The sequence below is a fragment of the Mustela nivalis genome (assembly GCF_964662115.1).
Source record: "Mustela nivalis genome assembly, chromosome: 13".
NCBI lineage: Eukaryota > Metazoa > Chordata > Mammalia > Carnivora > Mustelidae > Mustela > Mustela nivalis.
This window is the reverse complement of record NC_139032.1, coordinates 3,543,565-3,550,877: the sequence shown is the minus strand read 5'-3', so window position 1 is coordinate 3,550,877 and position 7,313 is coordinate 3,543,565. Positions and strand designations below refer to the sequence as shown.

The 7,313-nt window shown below is 54.0% G+C and overlaps 1 long non-coding RNA gene across 1 annotated transcript; it reads left to right on the top strand.

Annotated features, from left to right (window-relative positions):
• Positions 1-2,161: 2,161 nt before the first annotated feature.
• Positions 2,162-5,731, top strand: LOC309845862. Its single transcript, XR_014301558.1, has 2 exons — positions 2,162-2,292; positions 2,736-5,731. It is a non-coding gene; the product is annotated as an uncharacterized lncRNA (long non-coding RNA).
• The last annotated feature ends 1,582 nt before the right edge of the window (positions 5,732-7,313 follow it).

The window sequence follows — 7,313 nt, the reverse complement described above, 5'->3', positions numbered from 1 at the left end:
GTGGCACAGGATAGTCCAGAGAGAGACCCCCACACACATGGACTCCTGAGTTTGGACAAAGGTTGAAAAGGCAATGAGGAGAAAGGACGGTCTTTCAACAAATGGTGCTGGAACAACTGGACAGTTATAAGCAAAATAATAATGGAAAATCCTTGGATCCATATGTTGCCTTATCTACAAAAGTCAACTTTTAAATGTAAAGTCTAAAATTATAAAATTTCTAAGAGAAAATATATGTGACCTTAAGTTAATCAGAAGTTTGTTGGATACAACACCAAAAGGACAGTCCATTAAAGAACAAGCTGATAATCTGAGCTATATCAGGATTAAAAACCTTCGCTCTTCAAAAGACACCGTGAAGAAAATGAAGGCAAGCCATAGACTAGGGGAGACTCTTTCTCAAAGCATGTGTCTGATAACAGACTATCTGAAACCTCTCAAAACTCAACAAGATAAAAGTAGCCCAAACTTACAAAACTGCCAAAGATCTGAATACCCACCAAAATTACAGGATTGGCAAATATATGAATGAAAAGATACTAAGCAATATTAGTCATAGAGGGCGCCTGGGCGCCTTCTGTTGGGCATCTGCCTTCAGCTCAGGTCATGATCCCAGGGTCCTGGGATCGAGCCTCACATCAGACTCCCTGCTTAGTGAGGAGCCTGCCTCTTCCTCTCCCTCTGCTGCTTTGCCTGCTTGCGCTCTCACACTCTCTCTTTCAAATAAATAAAATCTTTAAAAAATATTAGTCATAGAAAGCCAAATGAATCTGCACAGTGAAGGAAACAAAAACTAAAAGACAACTACAGAATGGGAGAAGATATTTGTAAATGACATATCTGATAAAGGGTTAGTATCTAAAGTGTATGAAGAATTTATATAACTCAACAGCAAAACAATCCAATTTTAAAATGGACAAAAAATAGACACATGAAAAGATGCTCAACATCTCTTGGCATCAGGGAAATACAAATCAAAACCACAATGATACCATCTCACACGTTTCAGAATGGCTAAAATCAACACAAGAAACAGCAAGTGTTGGCGAAGATGCGAAGAAAGGGGAACACTCTTCCACTGACGGTGGGAATGCAGCCACTCTGGAAAACAGTATGGAGGTTGCTCAAAAAATTGAAAATAGAGCTACTCTACAACCCAGAAGTTGCACTACTAAGTATTTACCCACAGAACACAACACTATTTCAGAGAGGTATGTGCATCCCTATGTTCATAGAATCACCATTTACAATAGCCAAATTCTGGAAAGAACCCAACTGTCCATCGACTGATGAATGGATAAAGAAGATGTGGCGTACATATCCAATGGAATATTACTCAGCCATCAACAAGAACAAAATCTTACCATTTGCGACGACATGGATGGATCTAGAGAGTATTATTCTAAGTGAAATAAGTCAGAGAAAGACAAATACCATACGATTTCACTCATATGGAATTTAAGAAACGAAACCAAAGGACAAAGGAAAAAAAGACAAACCAAGAAATAGACTCTTCACTACAAAGAACACACTGCTGGTCACCGGGTAGGTGAAACGGGTGACGGGGAGTAAGGAAGCACTTGTGATGAGCACTAGTTGACGTAAGGAAGTGTGGAATCACTTTATTGTACTCCTGAAACTAGCAGAATACCCTATGTCAATTGTACTGGAATTAAAAGAAATGCAAATGAAAACCACAAAGAGAGAACACTACACACCTTGTAAGATGCTGACAGTGCAGAAGCCGGGGTACCCCAGGTGTTGGTAGGGATACGGAGAAGTGGGAGCTCGCACTGTGAGTGGGGACATATAGTGGGGCGCACTTTGGAAGCAGTTTGGCTGCAGCTTCAGCGGGGGGTGACCCAGCCATTCCGTTCCCACACGTGTGCATCCCAACAAAGACTGGTACAGCAGTGTCTGTAGCAGCTGCGTGTGGAATACCCAGAAACTGCGACGGCACAAATGTCCATGAACAGGAAGGTGGAAAACCCCATCGTGGCAGATCCACACGTGGAACGCCATGTGGCAATACAATGAGCGGACTCTGATTCACGCGACAGCAGGAATGACTCAGCCTCACGGCGCTGAGCGGAAGAAGCCGCACGGAAGGAGTACGTGCCATGTGACCTCCTGTACACAAAACTAGGGAATGCAGAGCAGTGTGTCGTGACCAGGCACAGATCCGGCCGCCCAGGGCCCGGGGTGGCCCGGGAGTGTGGGGGGATGTACCTCGTCACGGTGGTGACTGCGCCCCTGGGTTCGTGGGTGAAGTTCATGGTTTCATGTCAGAAGGTATCAAGTTGCACACTTTAAATACTGTGTGCCAATTTTTCTGTTCCAGAAAATAGACTACGTTTGTACAAGAGGAAACAGTGCCTTGGAAGGAGGAACACTGGAGTGGTCATGCGCGTTTTCTCTGGGAGGGGACAGGCGGGCCATCACGTTCCAGGGGCACGGGAGCTCTGACTGTACTTGAATTTCTATAACACGAGTTTGCTCACAGCGTAACCGTGCTGCGTTTTCCACGTGAGAAAGCAGCGGCTCGCTCCCAGCTGGTCTCTGGCGCTCGCCGAGCTGGACCCGAGAGCCTCGGAGTTGCCGTGTTTTTGCAGGGGGAGCTCTGTTTCTGCAACCTGAAACTAGCTTTGCATGAAGTGAAATGCGTTTCTCGTGTTAAATGCTGGTTTCCTGAAGATTTCTAAAGGACTGATTTGGGGAAATCTGCTCTTTGACAGATGTCCCACACTCCCTGCTGCGCGGCTGCACGCGGAAGGCCGCTCTCGCCTGACTCCGGCTCCGGCATGGACTTCGGCCGCCGCCCCTTCGGAGCGCTCTCTCCTGCCAGATGTTTGTCTTCCTGCTCTCTCTGGGTGAAGGTTCAGAGGAGCCTTCGCAGTCTTAGCCACGTAATTACTTTTTCAACGGTTAAGAGCTTTGGCAGCTGGCATCCGCAAACTGGTGTGAAGACGCGGAACCCGCAGTTTAACCACAGAGCTTCCGAAGCCTCTGGAGCGGGTTCGGGCCGCTGCCCACCCCACCCCCCCCACAAGGGCACTGCCGGTGCCCCGGGAAGTCACCCCCGGGAATTCTGACAGCCTCCTGGCCGCCGCCCAGGGACTGTGAGTCATGAAGAAACCCCGTGTGCAAAAGAAACCGCTGGCAGACAAGAAATGGCTCCTGAGAAGGTCTGTGTCTGCGCGGGAGAGGAGGAAGTTGAATTAAACACAGGACCGTGTTCATTCTTCCCCCTGCCGTCCCTCACACCGGCCTCCCCGCGGCCCCTTCCAGCCCTGGCCCTGGTGACACGGATCCAAGGCCGTCCCCCTGAGGATGCAGGTGGCCCCGGGAGGCAGGACCGACTCTTTCTGGGGAGCGGTGGGCCCTCGGAGCCAAATTTCTCTGGGAAGAGGGAGGACACGGGCTTGGCCTACGGCAAGTTGGGAAATGGGGGGACAGGAATTCTGGACAAGGTGGCAGGGTGCAGAGGTGCTTCTGGCCCGTTGTTCTGAGACCAAACCCTTCTTTATCCCTGGACTGTTGGAGGGTCTGGGGTCATTCTGCTGCCAAATTTCAAAGGGTCTCCCCCACCCTGTCCAGTATTTTAAATCCACAAGCACAGGGGAGCACAAACAGCCTCTCTCTTGACTTTCTTTCCTCAGTGTGGCCTCCAGACCCTCGTCTTCCCCAGGCTGGGCCCCTGACTGTGCCCAAGGTCCTGGAGAGGCCTGGGCCCCCTGCGCCCCACCCCCAGCTGCCACAGGGGCTCCGCAAGCCTGGAGCAGGCACATGTCTCCCCTGAAGATACTGAAGTGTGTCCTGGAGGCCGGCCCCTCGCCAGCAGGCAGGGCGCTGCTGTCCGGCCAGGCCAGGGCACGTCCCTCCCCGAGGAACCGGGGAATCCAGATGGACGGGGGTGAGTGATGTGGAGCGGGACTCCAGGCAGGTGGGGCCTGTCTTCTCACTTGGGATCCTCCCTTGACCCCGAGCCGAGGCTAGCTAAGGAGGTGGCTCTTGGCACTTGGGGGAGAGGGGGAGGGGGGGGCAGGAACCATGGCCCGCCTTGCTGAGGATGTTATGGGCTTGGAGCGCTGACAGGGTGACCGGAGGAGATGGAGCACCAGGGTGTGTCCCTGCCCAGCTCCCAGGGCCAAGCCGGTCTGGAGGAGCCCCTCCCCGACATCCCCAAGAGCTGGGCCTGGTGGTCCAGCCCCTCCTCGGCTCCGTAGCTCGACCACCTCCCCCGACCCAGGGACTGCTTGTTTTAAAGGCAGGTATATTGAGATGACGTAGTCAAATGCCCTTTCACATTCTGAGTTTTGCAAACACACAGTCCTGTGGCCACCACCACGGTGGTGGCTGGTGCAGGAGGTCCCCGCTGTCCCCCACACAGCTCACCGCTCTGTCCTCCGGCTTTGCCTTCTCAGCTGTCACACAGCGGCAGGCTCTGAGCCCCCACCGATGTGCCTGTGCCACCGCGTGTAACGGCAGTGGCTCCCATCTGTGGCTCAGAAGCTCCTGCTGCATGAACCGGCCACGGCCTTGGGTCCGTTCTCCCAGGAACCCTCAGGTTGGTGCCAGTTTGGGCGATTGTGACTAGGACACGATGCCCTAGCCAAGCCCCAGCAGGCTCTCCTGGGAGCTCAGCCTGGATTTCTGTTGGTGAAAAGTCGGGGCTTTGGCCCCCTCTGTGGCCCCTGCCTCGCTCCTCGTCCACAACCGCCATCCATTTCCTCTCCGGCCTGTGGCCCGCGTGGTCTGTGCTCCATCCTCTGGTGCCCGTCCCCACACACTCAGCCTTTCTAAAGAAAGTCTCATCACATCCTCTGCGTCGCCTTCCAAGTCCTCCACACCGCTGAGTCCCTCCTTCCTTCTTCCAGTGACATTTATCCTCCTGGGCCCATCCCAGGGACCCCCACCCCAACTCCTTGCATAGCTTCCCAGGCTCCAGGCCGAGTGGCCTCTGGACCGGTTCTCCTAGGACAACACTCATGGCTGCGGCAAGGCCTGGGGGTCTGCGTGTTGGTGCCCCCACTAGACTCTGGGGTCTTGGAAAGCAGGGCACCTTCTGATTGAAATCTGACTCCCAGACCAGCAGGCACCTGGGGAACACAGAGAAGTCTATGCCACAGAAAGGGGCTGGTGTACCGAAGGGGCAGAGGGAAACCCCACAAGCCAGAATGCCTCGAGGCAGGAGGGAGGACAGAGGGGCAGAAAGGTGTTGGCCTTTCTTAGGTTGGCACCTGGGCCTGTCCCCGCAGTGCACACTCTTGCTGCTGGCCTCCACGCACCATGCACCCCAGAGGCAGCATGGACCCCTGCCCTCTCTCCTCGGTGCTCTGTCTCCCCGACCCTGCCTGCCCGGACGGGCTCACTCTGCTGCACCCACGCCCTCCAGACCCCAGGATGCCCCCTGAGTGACTCGGCCCTGGAGGCTGTCCAGCCTTCTCCACACACTGTTCCGTGGGGAACAGTTTCAGTTTGGGAAGACGGGACAGCCCTGGAGACAGATGGTGTGGATGGCCGTGCACTTACAAATGGCCCAAACGGCCACTTCAGGGGCACCTGGTGGCTTAGCTGGTGAGCATCCTGACTCTTGGTTTTGGCTCAGGTGATGATCTGAGGGTCGTGGGATCCAGCCCTGCGGATCCGTGCTAGGCGCAGAGTCTGCTTGAGGTTCTCTTTCCCTCTGCCCTCCCCCACCTCAAATAAATAATTTTTTTCATTTTTAAAATTTAAATTCAATCAACATATAGTGTATTATTGGCTTCAGAGGCAGAGCTTGTTGATTCATCGGCCTTCTGTAACACGGGGTGCTCGTCACATCCCGTGCCCTCTTCATGCCCGCACGGTTCCCCCATCCCCCCCCCCCCACCCACCGCCCCTCCACAACCCTCCGTTTGTTTCCTGGAGCTAAGAGTCACTTAATGTTGGCCTCCCTCTCTGGTTTCATCTTGTTTTTCCCTCCACTCCCCTTCTGTTTTGTTTCTTAAATTTTAAATTTCTTAAAAATTAAATTTCTTGACCCATTTAACAAATAAATCTTTAAGGGCTGAAGGCAGAGGAGCGGCAGGAGAAAGGCGAGCCCGCAGAGTGGCAGCACCATGGAGCCCACATGGCCGTCACATGTCTGCGTGTTGGGTGCCGGCTCTGTGCCTGTCGAATGAAGGCCAAGGGCTTACGGTGGGTTTCCATGGCTTTCTCCCCGCTGCCTGTGGTCCTGCAAGCACGCTCGGGAGTGGGAGGAGGCCGTGCATCTCCCCGGGAACGCCCCGTCTGCAGGCCCTCACTCGTGAGCAGTGCAGCCTGTCAGAGGGCAGGGGAAAGCCTGCCCGGGACCCCAGCAGCCGGAGCCAGAGCAAGCAGCCGTGCCCGCGAGGTGGGGTATGTCCCGCGGTGTTCTTCTGCATCAGAGAGGTCCACAGATTCACTAAAGAGCTAAAAGTAAGGATTTTAGACTTTGCAGGCCACATATGGTCTCCGTTACATAGTGTGTGCTCCTGTTTTTGTATCTTATTGTGTCTTAAAAATACAAAATGCACCTGCGTCCAGTGAGCTATACAGTAGGAAGCTGCGGGTGGGCTACGGTTTGCCCCCGATACGTGCTGGTGCCCTTGGCGTCTGGGGGACAGCCCTGGAGGAAGCCTGGCATGTGCATGGTGATGTGTCTCTCATGGCTGTGTCCGTGGCCTGATGTAGAGGCCTGGTGGGGCAGGCCCCGGGCGCCGTGCCGTGTGTGCGTGGCGCTGTTCACACCTGTGCTGCTCCTTCTTGGCTCCCACAGGTGGGTACCAGCGCACAGTCTGTGGTCCTGGGGTCAAAGAGACAGAGGTGTGGGGCCCTCTGTGGACTCTGTATTTTGTCCTGTGGGCAGTGGGAGCCAGCAGTGTGGACCTGGGAACCATAATCCACGCCACACATCCGGTGGGACCCGATCTTCGTCTCTCCCCCGAGCTGGAGCACAGGAGCCACGACTGGGGCTTGTCCAGATCTCTTCGGTATTTGTGGAGGGAAGGAAGGAAGAAAGGCAGATGGAACGGATCACCCGTGAGCAGAGGGCGACCTATTGCAGACGGGGGCCGGCCCTCAGTAGTCATCAGTCGGGCATGGGGGAGGGGTCGAGGCTGCCGGCCAGGGCAGTGGTTGCAAAGCACCAGATGCTTGGATTTATTTATGCTTTTTATTTTTCAACTTGGAATTTTCACTTATTTTGTATTTGTTTGAAAGCTCTCTCAAAGTAGCACATATCAGGCTGAAGAGTCAACCTTAGAAAAGATGGAGAGCAAAAGCCATGGCCTCTGCTCTACCTTCCCCCA